The following is a 20,421-nucleotide window of genomic DNA, read 5'->3' as shown; positions in this document are numbered from 1 at the left end:
AAAGGGAGTATATACATTTGACGTAGAAACTGTACATTGGAGGTTGGGTGGGGGGGGTTGGGTACATTGGGATATTGACAACCATACTGGGTAATTTACATTGGAGGTGGTTGGGGGGGGGGGGGGGGGGCGGGGGGCATACTGTATAAACAAGTAACACTGTACATTGAGGGGGGGGGGGGGAGGAGACACTGTACAAACAAACACAATTGTACATTGAACTATTGACAAAACCATACTAGGTAAATGACTGTACATTGGAGGGGGTTGGAATGATTGGGTTAGGATATTTACAGGGGCCAGTGTTGAATTGCAGTCTCCCGTAGGTGTCCCTTGAGAGAGGTTTTGAAAGTGGGTAGTGATCCACATTCCTTTACAGCTTTGGGTAGGGCGTTCCACATTGATGTGGCATAATTGCGAAACGTGTTTAGTCCCTTATTTGAGCCGAATCTGGGTTTGACATGATTTGTGGAGCTCCCTCTGGTGTTGTGATCGTGGTATTCACTGACCTTTGGGAAGTATTTTGACATGTACATGGGTACCTTGGTCGTGTAGTGTATCTTGTAGACCAGGCCCATTGCAAGTTGTTGTACTCTGTCGTCTACTCTAAGCCATCCTAGGTTGTCGAAGTGGGCAGGGGTGAGGTGGGTTCTAGGAGTAAGGTCAAGCAGTAGTCTGACCAGTTTGTTTTGAGATGTTTGTAATTTTGTTTTTAGCGCCTTTGAGGTGCTTTGGTACCATGAGGTGCAAGCATAGTCGTAGTACCCCTGAATGAGTGCTCCTGCCAGAGTCTTCAGGGTGTTCTTGTTTACCAGAGAGGAGATCCGGTACAAGAATCGAGTTCGTTGGTTGACTTTTTTTATTACATTGGATGCCATTTTGTCACAGGAGAGATTAGCCTCTAGGATGGACCCCAGGTAGGTAATTTCATCCTGTGGTTCACAGGATACAGGAAACAACGTCAACATTGATAACGAACCGACAGAGGAGTAACAGGGAAGCACAGCATATATAGGGAGACTAATTAACAACGAGACACACATGGGCAGAGACACAAGCTGACAAACAAAGTGACACCAAATACATGACAGGACTGAATAACAATACATACAAATACAAGAGACAACACACTAGACCAGACCAGGAAACAGAGTGGGCAACATGAACAACATGACAGAGATTACATTGAACATTAAGGACATATTGATAATACAAACATGAATGGCCACCAACAGCGGCAGTAGCGGGAGAAGTCCACTCGATGGCGACACAGGCTTAGGGATGGGAGCAGGATGAGAAGGGAGCTGTCCAAGAGAGACTGAGGGAAAGAGGGGTGCCGGGAAGGGTCTCTGAATTGGCGGGGGACGTGGCCAGGCTGCGTGAATACTTTCCCCAGGGCAGTTGTCCTTCCGCGTTCGGTTTACGCGGCCTGATTGGCCACTGACGCTTCTCTCAACGCCCAATCACGTTACTCCTAACGCTCGGTCATAACTTTCAGAACTTCTCTCAGTTCCACAAGTCCATCACATCAGCTACCTACCTGCATCAATATACTACTAACTATCAACTAACTCGCTACCACCGTGCATCAATATACTAACTAACTAGCACATCAATGCACTAACTACTACCGCCGTGCATCGCTATACTGCTACCGCCGTGCATCAATATACTAACTATCACATCAATGCACTATTTTGATTTGATTTGATGTTTTTTATTTTCGTGTCTTACATACAGGTGTATGCCCAGCCCATATGGGCTTACAAGACACATACCAATAAGTATATAATAATATACTTTACCAATTACTTAACAAATGACATATAGACCCAAGATGGCCACAAGAATAAGAAAATACAAGAAAATACAATAAAACGTAATATAACACAAGCTGTACGCAATGTAAATAAACAAAGAAACAAGAGGAATTCAAATACAATTATATAGGATATTAACTACTACCGCCGTGCATCAATATACTAACTATTGATGTGATGTCGATTGATATGAATAGCTAGTTACGTTAATATAGAGAGATGAAAACAATACGTTATTTATATTGATGTGATGTCGATTGATATGGTAGCAGCAGTATAGCGATGCACGGTGGTAGTAGTTAGTGCATCGATGTGCTAGTTAGTTAGTATATTGATGCACGGCGGTAGCGAGTTAGTTGATAGTTAGTAGTATATTGATGCAGGTAGGTAGCTTATGTGATGGACTTGTGGAACTGAGAGAAGTTCTGAAAGTTAGGAGCGAGTGTGCGTTAGGAGTAACGCGATTGGGCGTTGAGAGAAGCGTCAGTGGCCAATCAGGCCGCGTAAAAACCGAACGCGGAAGGACAACCGCCTTGGGGAAAGTATCCACGTCGCCCCGGCTGAACTGGCGGATTGTGACAATTACACAGTACAAGGCAGTGCAATGAGATTGTGTACGTCCAACCGGGAGAATGTGTGTAAACTAGCCCATTCCTATAAATACTGGTATTCCATATTCCATTCCATTTAATAGTTAACTTGTATTCCTATGTTTTAAGTATCGGTATTATTATCAGTAGGCCTATTTATCAATGTGAACTTGTGAACAGAAGTTGTGATGTCTTGCCAATTAGCTTGGAGGTAATATGCATTACTGTAAGTGTACCGCGCAGAATACAGGAAATACTCAAGAACTCATATTTACCTGGTGCCTAGCGTGTATCAACAGCTCAGTTGAACAGCGATGGCATGGAAACCTGTCTCCATTCCTTTTAATTTCTTAATTTTTTATGTTTGGTGGCAGGGCTACCTCTGTGTTTATATTTGGACTCTGGATTTGGCCTTTGAAAGTAAGACTCTAGGTTGACCCTGATTTCAACAATTTATTTGTGATTGTAATGCGTGGTGGGGGGGGGGGGGCACAATGATGACTGTTCACTGATACGCATACTTAAGTCCTGTGCTAACCTGTGGGTCTTGGACTTCCTGACTGGCAGACCCCAGGTGGTGAGAGCAGGCAACTGCACCTCCTCATCCATCACCCTCAACATAGGGGCCCCCCAGGGCTGTGTTCTGAGTCCCCTCCTCTACTCCCTGTACACACACGACTGTGTGGCTCAGCGGAGTAACAACACAATCATCAAATTTGCTGACGACACAGTGGTGGTGGGCCTGATCTCTGCCAACGACGAGAGGGCCTACCTGGAAGAGGTCAAGGTCCTGGCGGGATGGTGCCAGGAAAACAGCCTCTCCCTGAACGTCAGCAAAACAAAGGAGATGATTGTGGACTTCAGGAGGTCGGGGGTCAAGGACTACAGCCCCCTCAGCATCGACGGGGCACCGGTTGAGAGAGTCAACAGCTTCAAGTACCTCGGAGCCTACATATCCGAGGACTTGACATGGACCACACACATTAACAGTGTGGTGAAGAAGGCACGACAACGCCTCTACTTCCTCAGGCGCCTAAGGAAGTTCCAAGTCAGCCAGAAGATCCTTAAGAACTTCTACTCATGTACAATAGAGAGCATCTTGACCGGCAACATCACCTCCTGGTTTGGGAATAGCACTGCAAAAGACCAAAGCAGACTACAAAGAGTGACACGTTCAGCCGAACGCACAATTGGAGGGGGGCTCCACACCCTCCAGAACATTTACTACAAGCGTTGCAAGGGCAAGGCTAAGAGAATCATTAAAGACTCCAGTCACCCGAACAACTGCCTCTTCGAACTGCTGCGGTCAGGCAAGCGATACAGGAGTCTCAAGGCGAGCACAGAAAGACTCAGAAGTAGCTTCTATCCCCAGGCCATCAGGCTGCTAAACGAACAATGAATGAACACTACACAACAACAACCACCAAACGCACATAGCACACACATCCACACGCACACACTCACTTAAACAAACACACTGTAGCACCCACTCCACACACTTTATAGCACACACCCACTTTAAACAAACACACTGTAGCACCCACTCCCCACACTTTATATTTATGGATGAAGGATTGCACTACAACTCGTACACCTTACTGTAAATTGTACCTAAAATTGTACCTCATCCCATTTCTGCTTTGCACTAGATAGTACTGTACATTAGTACACTGCATAGTATTGTGTATTGTATATTATATGGTAACTCAGAACATTGTACATATGTCTATACCGAACACTGTGACCTCATTTTCTTCTTCTAAATTCATGCTATATTATGTTATTATGTTATTTGATACTATCTTGTCTAGCACAGTCTCTGGAGCGTAACAGTAAGAAGCATTTTGTATGAAAGTATTCTGTACTTCTGTATGACAACTATTAAAGAACTTGAACTTGAACTTGAACTTAACCATCTAGCCCCTGTGTTCACCACCATATTTAATCGATCCCTGGCGGAGTCAGTGGTCCCTGCCTGCTTCAAGATGTCTACCATCATCCCTGAACCAAAGAAACCCTCCCCAACATGTCTCAACGACTACAGACCGGTGGCACTCACCTCTGTGGCAATGAAATGTTTCGAGAGGCTGGTCAAGGATCACATTTGTGCCTCCCTCCCCAGTGATATGGACCCTATGCAATTTGCATACAGGCCAAACAGGTCCACTGATGATGCGGTCTCCCAAGTACAGCACAGCACCCTCTCTCACCTTGACCACCAGAAGGGGGGCTATGTGAGACTGTTGTTCATTGACTACAGCTCAGCGTTCAACACCATAGTCCCCACCAGACTGGTGGACAAGCTGATCGAGCTAGGTCTGAGCTCCACTCTGAGCGCCTGGATACTGGACTTTCTGAGCGAAAGGCCCCAGGCGGTCAGGGTGGGGAGTCAGACCTCCAACACCATCACCCTGAGCATCGGGTCCCCCCAGGGCTGTGTTCTGAGCCCCCTGCTGTACTCACTATACACACATGACTGTGTGGCCAAGTTCAGCTCCAACTTCATAGTGAAGTTTGCGGACGACACAGTGGTGGTGGGGCTGATCTCGGACAACGACGAGAAGGCCTACCGGGAGGAGGTTGAGGTACTGGAACGCTGGTGCCAGGACAACAGCCTGCTCCTGAACATTGGTAAAACCAAGGAGCTGATTGTGGATTTTAGGAGGAGACAGCAGGAGACACACACACCACTGAGGATAAACGGGGCTACCGTGGACGGGGTGATCAGCTTCAAGTACCTGGGGTTCCACATCTCAGAGGACCTGACATGGACAACACACATAGACTCAGTCGTAAAAAAGGCGAAGCAGCGCCTCTACCACCTGAGACAGTTAAGGAAGTTCAGAGTATCTGGGAAGATACTCCAGTCCTTCTACTCCGGAGCTGTAGAGAGCATCTTGACTGGAAACATCACTGCCTGGTATGGAAACAGCACGGCACAGGACAAGAAGGCCCTACAGAGAGTGGTGCGCTCAGCCGAGCGTACCACGGGTATTGCACTACCAACCCTGCAGGTCCTATACAACAAGAGGTGCAAATCCAGAGCCTGCAGGATAATGAAAGACCCTCACCACCCCAACAACAGCCTGTTCATGCTGCTGCAGTCAGGCAAACGCCTGCGAACACCAGTGACTAGGACAGAGAGACTTCGGCTCAGCTTCTTCCCCCAGGCCATCAGAGCCTTGAACACTGAACTCTCCACACACAAGCACACATGAGCACACACACAACACACACACTGTACACGCTCACACACTAGCAGCCACTTTAACATGAGCACACACACCCATGCTGCACACGCTCATACTTATGGTCACTTTACAGAAGGAAAGGTCACTTTAAGAATAGTATAGCTTGAAGATTGTAAAATATAGCATTGTATAGCAGTGTACATAAAGACCCAGTGCCTCATCCGTAGCTAACAGTGTATTGCACTACCACAGGACCTAGCATGTCCTACCATGCTCTGTAAATAACTCATGTACAGATACCGATATGCCCTACTTTGTTACTTGTTATTGCACAATGTCGTTCTATTGGATTCTTATTATATATCACTATCGTATTATGCACATCGTTGCGGGCAAGACCCCCCGCATTTCATTGTATACTTGTATGCCGTGACAAATAAAACTCTCGTATCTTGTATCTTGTATACTAAACTCAATCTTTATGAACAATACCATCTGAACGCTGACGCGCTGTCATATTTCCCTTGAGACACGAGGCTCACGGGTTCAGAACTAACCGGCGGCAGTCATCAGAGAGTGGGTTTCACAGAAACTCAAGACAGCCGCCGTCAGGGTAATCGAGGTGACCTAGACGTGCCTATGTAATCCCAATGTAACAGGTAGCATGAGGGCACGGATGAGGAGTTTATTTAAGCCAAACGGAGGTGCCATTAGCCGTCAAACGGTAGCCGCGGGGGCCGAGGTCCGGGCCGTGTGCCAAACCCCCCCCCCCCCCCCCAGCCGAGCTGTCAACAGCCCCGGCAGCCCTCAGACGGCGGGGCACCCAAACATCACGGGAGGAATTCAAAACCCCCATCTCACTCAGCTCGTCCCAGACACACACTCACTGTCTCTCAGACACAGGTTGGCACGCATGGGACACAGGGAAGTGTGTGTGTGCACGTGTGTGCGTGTGTGCACGTGTGTGTGTGTGCACGTGTGTGTGTGTGTGTGCGTGCGTGCGTGCGTGCGTGTGTGTGTGTGTGTGTGTGTGTGTGCGTGCGTGTGTGTGTGTGTGTGTGTGTGTGCTTGCAGACACATGCAGGCACACATATGCTTGAGGGTGTTTTGTTGTTTGATGTTTGCATGCTTACATACACAATGTGAATGCACATACGGAACACACACACACACTCTAACACACACACACACACACACACACACACACACACACACACACACACACACACACACACACACACACACACACATAGAGTGCACACAGATACACACACACACATAGAGTGCACACAGACACACACACACACACACACACACACACACACACACACACACACACACACACACACACACACACACACACACACACACACACACACACACACACACACACACACACACACACACACACACACACACACACACACACACACACACACACACACACAAAGCATACCAACCACTGAAAAGTCTGTCAGTCTTTGTATCCGGTCCAACTATGTCTCATCGTTTTCTCCTCTAGCGGTATATAATCTCCATTTCTTTGACTTTGCCTATTTAACCAGTACCATTGGTAGGCTAACGGTACCACCAGTCTATTTAACCAGTACCATTGGTAGGCTAACGGTACCACCAGTCTATTTAACCAGTACCATTGGTAGGCTAACGGTACCACCAGTCTATTTAACCAGTACCATTGGTAGGCTAACGGTACCACCAGTCTATTTAACCAGTACCATTGGTACAGTAGGCTAACGGTACCACCAGTCTATTTAACCAGTACCATTGGTACAGTAGGCTAACGGTACCACCAGTCTATTTAACCAGTACCATTGGTACAGTAGGCTAACGGTACTACCAGTCTATTTAACCAGTACCATTGGTACAGTAGGCTAACGGTACCACCAGTCTATTTAACCAGTACCATTGGTACAGTAGACTAACGGTACTACCAGTCTATTTAACCAGTACCATTGGTACAGTAGGCTAACGGTACTACCAGTCTATTTAACCAGTACCATTGGTACAGTAGGCTAACGGTACCACCAGTCTATTTAACCAGTACCATTGGTAGGCTAACGGTACCACCAGTCTATTTAACCAGTACCATTGGTACAGTAGGCTAACGGTACCACCAGTCTATTTAACCAGTACCATTGGTACAGTAGGCTAACGGTACCACCAGTCTATTTAACCAGTACCATTGGTACAGTAGGCTAACGGTACTACCAGTCTATTTAACCAGTACCATTGGTACAGTAGGCTAACGGTACCACCAGTCTATTTAACCAGTACCATTGGTAGGCTAACGGTACCACCAGTCTATTTAACCAGTACCATTGGTAAGCTAACGGTACCACCAGTCTATTTAACCAGTACCATTGGTAGGCTAACGGTACCACCAGTCTATTTAACCAGTACCATTGGTACAGTAGGCTAACGGTACCACCAGTCTATTTAACCAGTACCATTGGTACAGTAGGCTAACGGTACCACCAGTCTATTTAACCAGTACCATTGGTACAGTAGGCTAACGGTACTACCAGTCTATTTAACCAGTACCATTGGTACAGTAGGCTAACGGTACTACCAGTCTATTTAACCAGTACCATTGGTACAGTAGGCTAACGGTACTACCAGTCTATTTAACCAGTACCATTGGTACAGTAGGCTAACGGTACCACCAGTCTATTTAACCAGTACCATTGGTAGGCTAACGGTACCACCAGTCTATTTAACCAGTACCATTGGTACAGTAGGCTAACGGTACCACCAGTCTATTTAACCAGTACCATTGGTACAGTAGGCTAACGGTACCACCAGTCTATTTAACCAGTACCATTGGTACAGTAGGCTAACGGTACTACCAGTCTATTTAACCAGTACCATTGGTACAGTAGGCTAACGGTACCACCAGTCTATTTAACCAGTACCATTGGTACAGTAGGCTAACGGTACCACCAGTCTATTTAACCAGTACCATTGGTACAGTAGGCTAACGGTACCACCAGTCTATTTAACCAGTACCATTGGTAGGCTAACGGTACTACCAGTCTATTTAACCAGTACCATTGGTAGGCTAACGGTACCACCAGTCTATTTAACCAGCAGTACCATTGGTACAGTAGGCTAACGGTACCACCAGTCTATTTAACCAGTACCATTGGTACAGTAGGCTAACGGTACCACCAGTCTATTTAACCAGTACCATTGGTAGGCTAACGGTACTACCAGTCTATTTAACCAGTACCATTGGTAGGCTAACGGTACCACCAGTCTATTTAACCAGTACCATTGGTAGGCTAACGGTACCACCAGTCTATTTAACCAGTACCATTGGTAGGCTAACGGTACTACCAGTCTATTTAACCAGTACCATTGGTAGGCTAACGGTACCACCAGTCTATTTAACCAGTACCATTGGTAGGCTAACGGTACCACCAGTCTATTTAACCAGTACCATTGGTAGGCTAACGGTACCACCAGTCTATTTAACCAGTACCATTGGTAGGCTAACGGTACCACCAGTCTATTTAACCAGTACCATTGGTACAGTAGGCTAACGGTACCACCAGTCTATTTAACCAGTACCATTGGTACAGTAGGCTAACGGTACCACCAGTCTATTTAACCAGTACCATTGGTACAGTAGGCTAACGGTACCACCAGTCTATTTAACCAGTACCATTGGTACAGTAGGCTAACGGTACCACCAGTCTATTTAACCAGTACCATTGGTACAGTAGGCTAACGGTACTACCAGTCTATTTAACCAGTACCATTGGTAGGCTAACGGTACCACCAGTCTATTTAACCAGCAGTACCATTGGTACAGTAGGCTAACGGTACTACCAGCCTCCCCTGAGGCTCAAGGATTGTTTCCCTCCAAACACCACAACTCTCATTGTTGACTCGTTCCGAGCAGAGCCGTCATACAGTAGTGACTGGCTCTCCCTGACGTTGACATGTTTGATCAGGCGCTGGCCTCCGGCCAGTGGCGGGGTGACCTTGGCCTCAGTTACTTGTCAGTTACGCTGGATTATGCCGCAGACAAGGTCGCAGACGCTGGAGGAGTACAGGCTTCAAACAGCCGGAGCCTGGGAACAATCAAGCCAGCGAGGATACAGATGGTTTACGTTTACATTTAGTCATTTAGCTGTTTTATCCAAAGTTCTGTACAACAAGTCAGCAGGACGGGCACAACTTTGGCAGCTGAGGGTGGTATTGTTCATCTAGCAGTGCCGAACGTGAGTGCTATACACTCTGAGTGCATAGTAGTATAGATATATTAGCATGGTAGGTAGTAATATAGGTATTAGGTGCATAGTACATAGTAGTCAAATTTTCTATTAAATCTGTGACGGGAAATTATTTCCACCACTGTGGGGGGCCAAGAGAATAGCCTCTTCGTTTCAATGACCCCCCCCCCCCCAGGAGCCCAAATAGGAGTGGATCTCAGACGGCCAGAAGATGCAGAGCGGAGGGGTCTTGATTGAATGTGTGCAGTTGGAGACCATTGACCGGAGGTATAGGAGGGAGCCGTTCACCTCGCTGCACATAGTATGCCGGGTCAAGAACCTTCAAGCGGATCCGTGCGACAATGTCAGTGCAGCTCTCCGAGAGGTGGGGTGACGACGTGGGCCGACGTTGGTATAGGTTGGAGATCAGGCGGGCCGCTGTGTTCGGTTTGCACATTTTCATAATAATTGTCTTGTCATTGGTTAATCAAACAAAGGGCCGCCTCATTGCAGAAAACGTGTTTACACACTCCAGTCAATTTACTTAGATTTCTTGATTTATTCATAAATGATAGAATCCAGAGCTAAATGTTGAGCTCCATCTCCTCAGGCTTAACGTTTCTATACAGCTGCAGCTCTGGCCGCTATCATTGACTAATACTACAAGAATCTAAACAAAATGTACTGGAGTGCATCCCAATTTTTTTTACAATGCCATAAACAATCAAAGTCAAATAAAGTCACTTTCTTAAAGTGACAGACCAGATATGATATGAAAAACATATTATAAATTAAATAAAAACAAATACTGAAATACTGTAAAGATAGGATCAATAGGCTCGATAGCAGTATATAATAGGGAACATATACTGTATTCTCTATTGCTCTGTTTTTCCTGTACTGATATTTCACAGTGTTTGACACAATCGCAAACGTCTGTCATTTACCGAGAAGATTATGATAATCCAGTCCCATTATATTATATTCCTGACCTGTGTAATCAGATTACAATTAATCCATCTAGTGCAGCAGGAAATTATATATTTCCACTTAACATACTGTTCAAATTGAACTCTGTCAATGTTATCTCTGTTACCTATATGTGTAAACAATTAAAGCTGCAGTAGGCAACTTCTGAGAAATTAGCAAAAGTGTGTTGACCAGCGGAAATAAAGGGAGTTCTGCATCACTTTTCAAGCCCATTCAGTGCAACAAAGGTTTTCCAGACACCTAGAGGCACCACCAGCTTTAAGACGAATCTTTTAAAGGGGACGTGCATTGCTATTCCTTGCACTATTTGGGCAACTTTACACAATTCCTGTGAGTCTATTGAACACATCTGTAAGGTTTTTTTCCCAAAAAAATTCATTGTTTTATATTTCTAATCAAGTACTCAAAAGCAAAATTTTCCAGCCACAGGATTTCAGGCTGTTATTGGATGGGCTCCGCCCATAAGCGCGTTGAAAGACAGTCACCCACACAGTCTGCGAGTGGCAGACATAGAGAGATATAGAGACATTGACGGGGATACTAATTAATTTCGCCGCGGGGGGGCATAATTAGGGGTGGGAATCGCCAGAGACATCACGATACGATACTATCGCGATACTTGCGTCACGATACGATAGTATCGCGATACTAAATACATAGAGATTTTCAAAAAAAAATTTATCAAATTTTATTTATTACATTTTTTCAACTGCAAAGTAAAACTTTGTCAACATGTTTTATCTAATAAAATAAAGTTCAGTCTGTTCATCTCACTTCAATAATTTTTATTGCAGAACATGGTATTTTCTCAAGCAGACAGATGTCAACACTGTAATCTGTGTTGCATGTACCTGACAAACTGAACTGTTTGTATTACAGTCATATTCCAACTTAACTGAATGCACATGTCTGTGTGTGTGGACTACTGTACTATTACAGGTATTGAAATGAACAATGCAACTTCCTTATACAAAAAAGAAAAATATACTTTTTTTATGAATAATTAAATATCGATACTTGGCGTCCCTGTATCGATACAGTATCCCCACGCAAAGTATCGCGATACTACTACGTATCGATTTCCCCCCCCCACCCCTAGGCATAATCCCACGGGACAATGCATTGGTAACTTGTTTCAAATGACAATATATACCTCTGTGATTATTATTGTACGGATCTGAATACGGGCATGCGCGTCGGAGCATGCGCAAAGATATTTGACAGTGATATGCTGCTCCCGACTGCGAGGGAGAGAGATAGAGAGGGAGAGAGAGAGATAGAGAGAGAGAGAGGGACGTGCGGGACTTTGCAGGAGTGTGTGTAAAAATGTGTGTGCGCCGGCGCGCCGCAGGGATGAGTCTTCTCTCACACACATTTTTACACACACTCCTGCAAAGTCTCGCGCGTCCCTCTCTCTCTCTCTCTCTCTCTCTCTCTCTATCTCTCTCTCTACCTATCTCTCCCTCTCTATCTTTCTCTCCCTCTCTTGCTCGCTCGTTCTCTGCTGTCTGTCGGACTCAGCGGCACCCTGTTTGAGGAAGTAATCCACTCGCTCTGTTGAGCGAATTGTGGGCGGTGACTACAACCACAGAGCCAATCAGATCACAATCAGCTCCATCAGCTCCTTGCTACGTCACATTGCGAGTCAAATCAGAATGACCTAATTCAGTGGAGGAGGAAATTGTCTCAACTGAATTAGAGCAATCTGCCTATATGGTAATTAGTAGGGGTGGGACGGTTCACAAAACCCACGGTTCAGACGTAGTCATGCAAAAACTGAAAGAATGAGGCAGTTTGACATCAGGCACATCATTTTACCATGAGGAGGAAGTGTTTACAGCCTTAAATAATGTTTGGCACACAAAGACCGAACTGACATACATCAAACTAACACACACACACTGTACTGTTTAAAAACAACACTGCTCTGTTCATTCTATTTTTTAAATACGTACATTATCTGTCTACATTTATTTAGACTAACATTATTTAAATATTGAGTGCAACTGTCTGTGGTGGATTACGTAATTCGGTGAGTTGGAACTATCTATGGGTTGGCGCGGGTCCCCACGGACATTTTAGCGTGTGGGACCATCAGTTTAGGAGGAGTTCATAACATCAACAAGCAGCACGAAAGCAGCAATAGTCCCGGTTAGAGTTAGTAAAACACAGTTGTATGTTAGCCTTCTTGGATGTTGAATAAACGCCTATCATTGTCTTTAAACACCCCGCCTCTCAGACTCTCATTTCCTCCTCTGCTAGCTAGTAGCTACGGTAACATTTCGTTGACTATTAGCTGGGGCTAGTGCTACCATAGTTAAAACGTGCGTCATGTTGTACAAACTGCTAACGCTATGGCAAGATGTGTGTAGGCCTATGTAATGTTAATGGCTATGTTTTTAAAGTCGTAATGAAGATTGATTTATATTGTGCTTGCCATTTTTACACAAACTGACTAGCACCTGGCTGCAGTGCTGCTGCTGCTGCCTGCAGCCAGTGCTAGCCTTTCCCGGCTCCGTGCCAAATTTTTTTTTAAATTTGCGCATCCCCGCAACCGTACAATACACAGACGCCCCGAACCGCGGAGGTCGTGCCGAACGGTACACGGTTCGGATGCGTACCGTCCCACCCCTAGTAATTAGAGACACAGACCCATTGATACTAACCCCATATTGCCTTAAAACAATGCTAAACACTGGAAAAAGCCATTTATAATGCAAAATAAAAGTGTTTTTGGCCTGCCAAGTGGTGTTCCGGGCTCTCCGTAAGTGGCCAAAATCATCGCAGCTGGGTTCCCATGAATGAAAAACATCACTCATTCTTAAACTGGAAGCGCCTTCTCATACACCTGAAGATACAAACTATTTATTCATCCACGGTCTTGATTATAATGGATTTCTTTTTACATGATCACATGGAGGTAAATTAAATATGAATCATATTATGTCTATATTGCGTATACTTGAGATAACATTTAAATAATAAAGTATTTATATATAAAATTGTTATGGCTGTATTGTTTTCAAATCACAATTTTGCCATGGTTCCACCAGACCCGAGATGATTGGGTGAATATCAAAACTACGAAAACTACACAAGGGTTAATATGGTATTCTTTTACATTCTCACATGGTTGTACTCTAGAAATTAGACTGTAGCCTTTTACGGATTTTGCTCGTAGGGGTGATTTCATTGTGTTTCATGCATTGTTGTTGGGAGAGTTTTCTCTTGTTGAATCCAAATTGGCCCAATTCCATGAATTAGCCAACTAAAAGAAACAATAATTTTAGGTTTAATATGAGTTTAGTATTCCTTTTACATCCCTACATGGTTGCTGACCCGATTCAACATCAATAATATCGGTACCGTATATAGGACATATACTGCATGATGGTTTAGTGTTGTGCTTTCTGCATGCTTGAAAGACAGAGCGTGTATTTTCCTTGGGGGTATTACAGCTGGCTCCGGCACAAAATACTCCACACAGAGAAACACATGCAGAGGATGTTTGCTCAATTATATTCAGGAATATATTCTGGAGCAGCACAATGGCTGGTCTATACAACTGGTGTTTCGACACTCTTGCTCAGGGGTGTGGTGTTCTTCTCACTGTCTCACTGACTGCGACGGCACCGTGACCTGTCATAATGCGCTGCCCAACTGCAACGAGGATTCCAATTTAGGATATCAAAAATGGATGTCTGAAACAGGGAAACCACATCTAGAAGTAGCACATTAAAGAGTTAGCGCTCCAGAGAGACCAATTTACTATTATATATTACTATTTGACCCACAATGCCACTGGCCCTTAGCTGCTGCAGAGATAGTATCCCTACTGCTGACTTGTAGTTCACAATTTGTAAATTGCCTTGGATAATAGCGTCAGCTAAATGACAAAATGTAAATGTAAATGAGAGAGTTACAGAATACAAATAATATTGCCAGTAAACTGCGGCAAAAGATTAGCTTCTTGTACAGGAACAGACCCGGATTCTCAATGATTATGTGATTTATAGACATACTGCTGCTTCCACTCTTAAGCCCTTGGATCACTCAGCCCTCAGATTTATTACCTGTGATAGTTATAGTACTCACTAGGGCTGTCCCAGAGTAAGGTTTTGTATAGTCGACTAGTAGTCGCCAAAATGAGCCGATAGTCGGCTATAAAAATAAATAAAAAAGTATAATTAAAAAAATATATATTTATCATTCCATTTGGGCTGTGGGGGGCTGCTTATTGTCTGAAGGAGTCGACTGAAGGCTTCTTGTCCTCTGCGAAAGCATGCAATTTGTGATGTTTTGTCCGCTCCCCACCCACACGCTCCGTTCCTTTAAGGTACTTTGTTGAGTAATTGCATTCCGCGCCTCACGCTTCTTTCCTGTAAGATGCCGTGTTGATTGGTGCTCCCCCCACCACACGCTTCTGGAGCAATGATCAATTTCATCCCGCAGCTGTCACAGCTTGTCATTGATCTCCCTAATACCGATGTTGGATCGTTTTGAATATTCCCTGCATCTGCCTTTCTTTCCCGTCGCTGTCTCTTGCTCCAGGACTCTCGTGAAGTATCCCTGTTGGAGAACCTGATTCCCCGTACGAAGCTACGCCTCGTTTATCTGCCCGCTTTACGCGTTGTGCTCTGGTGAGTTTTTGGAAACAGTCTTTTTTGGATAAATCGTTTTTGTGTGTTTGTGAAACACCGAAGAGATCCCATTTTTGTTATACTGTTCTCACCTATTTTTTGTTGTTGGATTTACACGTTGGATTACCATATTGTTTTTTCTCTGGACACTGCTAACTGTGTGTATCACACCGAAGATCAAGTCACTTGGATATATTGTTTGGATCAGTCACCTCTCTGTTCTATTGTGCGCTGAGCTAACTGGGATTTCTCTCTCTCTCTCCGCTTCCGCCTGGAGTGTATGCTGGGGGGATCTGCAGAGCGGCTCCGACGTCACAGGCAAATCCTTCACCATCACCTTCTGGGAGAATCTGCAGAGCCGCAAACATTCTCCACATGCCAGATTCCCTGTTTGTTCTGTTCTCCACCTAAATTCAATCTTGTGACTCTGAGAATAAACACGCCCTTGTTTTTGACTCTGAAACTCTGAAACAACTCTCTCTGTGCCGTTGCGCTTGGGGTCGGTTACAAACCCTAACACAATTGGTCCCCTGATGGATACATGTTGATATTTGTCTAGTCTAGTGTGTTCATTAGATGGGTGAAATCCTCTTTCAGTGCCTCTTTTCTTTTGGAAAGAATGATAAATAAATAAAAATATATATAATAATAATAATAATAATTATTATTATTATTTTTTGCATTAGACTAATAGGTTGGCAGTCGACTACGGCTCCTTTCGATCGATTAGTCGACTATTCGACTAATAGGGGTCAGCCCTAGTGCTCACCATTGTATCCTGTACAATAACGTTGAGGGGGTCGTCTCTGGCAGTGTCGTGATTTGCACTGGCATCTGTTTCTCTTTTTTTTTTTTTTATCTTTTTCCCCCTCCTTTTTCCTCCGATTTTCTCCCATCCCAATGTTAGTCGTTATGCCAATTCCCAATCCCCTTCCTGGTCGCTGCGCACTTACCCCCCACAGTCGGTCTGGGAGAGTGGAGGCTATCACGTGCTTCCTCCAACACACGTCCAGCCAATCAACCGCTTGTTTTCACCTGGCAGCGCGGACTCTCACTGAGAGCGTGTAACGTGTGGAAGGATCACACTACCGCCCTTAGATCCTATCCGCGCTGAGCAGGCGCCCCGACCGAACTGTAGGAGTCGCTGTTTACAACGACCCGGACCCACCCCGCCAGCTTCTCCCACCCTCTAATACTGCCAATTGTATTAGTGTGAACAGCCAGCCAAGCTGGTGACAACCCCGGAGCTGTGAGCTGGATTCGAACAGGCGAATCCAGCGTCTCCGGGGTTGGTGACGAACGCAATCTCCGCTACGCCACCTGACCGCCCTACTGGCATCTGTTTCTATATGAAGCCATTGTTAGAGATCACTTCTTATATCACTTCATTATTGAACTGGACCTCCGGACCATATTATACTCGCTCCAATGATCGTCTTACACTTCAAACCCCCAGAGTTTACACTGAGCTTCCTTATTAACTTATTAAATCCTTAATGACCAACCATTTCCCTCTAATCTGCAGTTGTTTTTAATTGTTTTATTGCTGCCTTTCTTGCTGATATTTATTGTGCGCTTATTGTTTTGCTCTTTACTCTTAATGATCCTTCAAGAATAATTACAGTCGAATGAATAAATGAATGAATTTGACAGAAGGTAGAAGGTAATCACATGTTAATGATTTCAACAGACATAAATAGTCACCATTTAAACACACTTGGAATGTCTTAATCTCAGGGCAGAGTCGGTTAAGTCTAGATTAAGTCTAGAAAAAGGTGCGTGAGTCAATGCCAAAAAAGAACAAGCAAAGATACTGCTGAACGTTCAGAACGTTGAACATTTTTCACTCCGTATAGATTAATCTAGATACATTTTTTTAACACTTTAAATAATTTAAATTAATCTCCAAAGTTAAAGCGTTAACTTTGACAGCCCCAATTATATTCTATACAAGGTTTGCTGTGGCTGAAGTACTGTCGGTGTGTCAGTGCTGAGGTGTCTGAGGAGCTGGTCTGTAGACTGTAGTGTATCTAGAATTTACAGCTTGCCCTCTGCCCTGTCATCACCTGTTCCCACTTACATAAACCACTACAACCCTGATTATGAGTTTCCTCAGACTTGTACTTGTTATGTAAATGGCTGGCTTTCACCACAGATGCTCTGTTTACGCACTTCCACTTAGCCTGTCTCCAGAGCCGTGCGTTTGATACCGTATACTCGAGTGAGATTAACTGCGACACTGTCGTTTCTGTTGGTCCTGCGGAGTGTATAAACACAAACCTGGTCGATTGTGTGGGAGGAGAGAAAGAGAGGTTTCCTTTTCTTTCCTTTGTACACAGCAGGACACAGCCGGAGTTGAGAAACATATCCGTTAAACCTGCATTATGGAACTTCCTTCTATAATTGACATTTAGTTTGACTCACGTGAGTCACGACACATGCGGAGAAATGAGAAATGAGAAATGCATGAATTCAATCTTTATTTTCGAAAACCCTTTGAGGGCGCAAGCCCTAATTTTCAATGACATTACATGCATGATAAATACAATATACAATCATAATAGAGTTTGTTTAAAACAACTGCAGTTTATGGTGGGAATGGTTGGTGGGATTTGAACATTGAGTTTGTTGTATGATGTTCCACCACGTGTCATTCCACAGAAACGACACGGAAATGAAATGGCACCCGGAGAGAGCAGACCTCCAGTGAACTGCAAACACAATTTCATTGACCATTTTCTATTGCACTATGCCCAACTAGAGGAAACAGTGTCTGCAGTTTGATGCCAGGGTGTCTGTGGCGGGTGATGCCCATGCGGCCGAACAGACAACAAAACATGTTGGTAAGTTTCATGTCCAATTATCACATGTCCTCCTCACCTAGGGTGACCAGGTGTCCCCCTTTTGGTTGTACTGTCCCACCATTTGACCAAATGTCCCGCGTCCCTCATATTGAGAGGATGTCCCTCTTTTTGAAGCCAAAAAAAAACATGCGTCTAAAAGCCCCTCCCTACAGACAGTAAACATAGCAACCCGCCTCTTGTCCACACACATTGCTCTGATTGGTTATAGTACTTTAGCGCGCTGCTTGCCTGCTTGTGACGTGACTGAGTCGTGACGCTACCTCATATCGCAGATCTGATTGGTTATAGTAATTTAGCGCACTGCTCTGCTCGTGAGAGTTGAACTTGTGACGCTACCTCATATCGCAAATCTGATTGGTAAAAAAAAACACAACAACATTACAAGCGAACTAGTTCAAGGTGGAAAACGGACCTGCAGTTACAACCAAGACTGGCAAACGACACATGACTGGGTGAGGCAGATGGCAGGCAATCCGCAGCAGGCTTTCTGTGTTTTGTGTCATAGTTCGTTTTCAATTGCGCATGGAGGAGAATACGACTTGAAGCGCCACAGTGGACGTGAGTCTCACTTGAAAGTGGTTCACCAAAAAGAAACATCCAGATCTATGGATACGTTTATTTTTAAACCAAACAATGATAGCCAGACGGACAAGGTCACTGCAGCTGAGATAACAAGTGTCTATCACACAGTACAACACTCCCATTCATACAGGTCAGCCGACTGTGGTATGAAACTAGCTCCTGTCATTTTGCCAGACTCAGTTATTCTAATAAAGAAATTTACATTATCTATCTGTCCCACTTTGTCCCACTTTGTCCCACCAAAATCTTACTGTTGTCCCACTTTGTCCCACCAAAATCTTACTGTTGTCCCACTTTTGGACTTTTTGCATCTGGTCACCCTATCCTCACCACAGAATGATTAGAGGAACAAAATGCCCCTTTAATATACAACAGATTCAGATTCAGATTCAGAGTATTTATTTGCCACATAGAATCATACAATCAGAGTTTCTTCATTACACAATCATAAATATCATTCCATGGACAAAAGGAGCAGGAAGAAGAATAAATATTATAGTTACCTGCCCCTTATTCCTAAACTAAACAAGTATTTACTTAATGGTCGGCGTACAACCTACAAGAAACACACAATCCACAGTTAAACAAGAAAAAATTTAATAATAATAATAATAATAATAATAATAATAATAATAATAATAATAATAATAATAATAATAATAATAATAATAATAATAATAATAATAATAATAATAATAATAATAATAATAATAATAATAATAATAATAATAATAATAATAATAATAATAATAATAATAATAATAATAATAATAATAATAATAATAATAATAATAATAATAATAATAATAATAATAATAATAATAATAATAATAATAATAATAATAATAATAACACGAACACAGTCCAATGTATCTTCCCCCGTCATCATCATCATCATAATCATCGTGCCTGATTTAGTGTGAAGGTGCGTCCACAGGTTCGAAATGGCTCTAACTGGCACAACTATAAGAGTAGGGTTTTGATGCCACTGGGGGGGTCATCCGTGCAAAAGAACAACAAGTGGAGTTTCACGTTACAGCGAGGCCGCTTGTGTTACGGTACAGGCTCTGTACTGTACAAGACTGAGGCGTCCACCACCACGCGGCTTTGTAACAGAAGAACGACGAGGCTACAAGGGATGATTTGGGTGAAGTGAAGCACAAGAGGTAAATGAGCAGTTTTCAAATACACTGGCGCCCAAAGAAGTGAGAGGAGCCAGGAGGCGGCGGCCAGACGAGACACGCAGAGAGAGGACACGCCTTCGTGAGTCAGCAGCGGAGACACACCCACATGATGATGATATGAGTCAGGGTGCTGCTGCTACGACGTGTCAATATTCATTTAGCCGGGCGGTTCCCCCCCCCCGCCGTAGCCACACATACCGACGTAATGCACCCAGTGGTGGTGGGGGGGGGGGGGTTGTGAAAGTAACAGTGCACTTGTATCACAGTCGCTGCCCTCCACATTCCAGAGATAACGGTGGGTGCAAAGGACGGGTCAGCGAGG

Source organism: Notolepis coatsorum, assembly GCF_963971535.1.
Source record: "Notolepis coatsorum genome assembly, contig: SCAFFOLD_307, whole genome shotgun sequence".
In the NCBI taxonomy this organism is placed as follows: Eukaryota; Metazoa; Chordata; class Actinopteri; order Aulopiformes; family Paralepididae; genus Notolepis; species Notolepis coatsorum.
Note: the sequence above shows the minus strand (reverse complement) of the source record.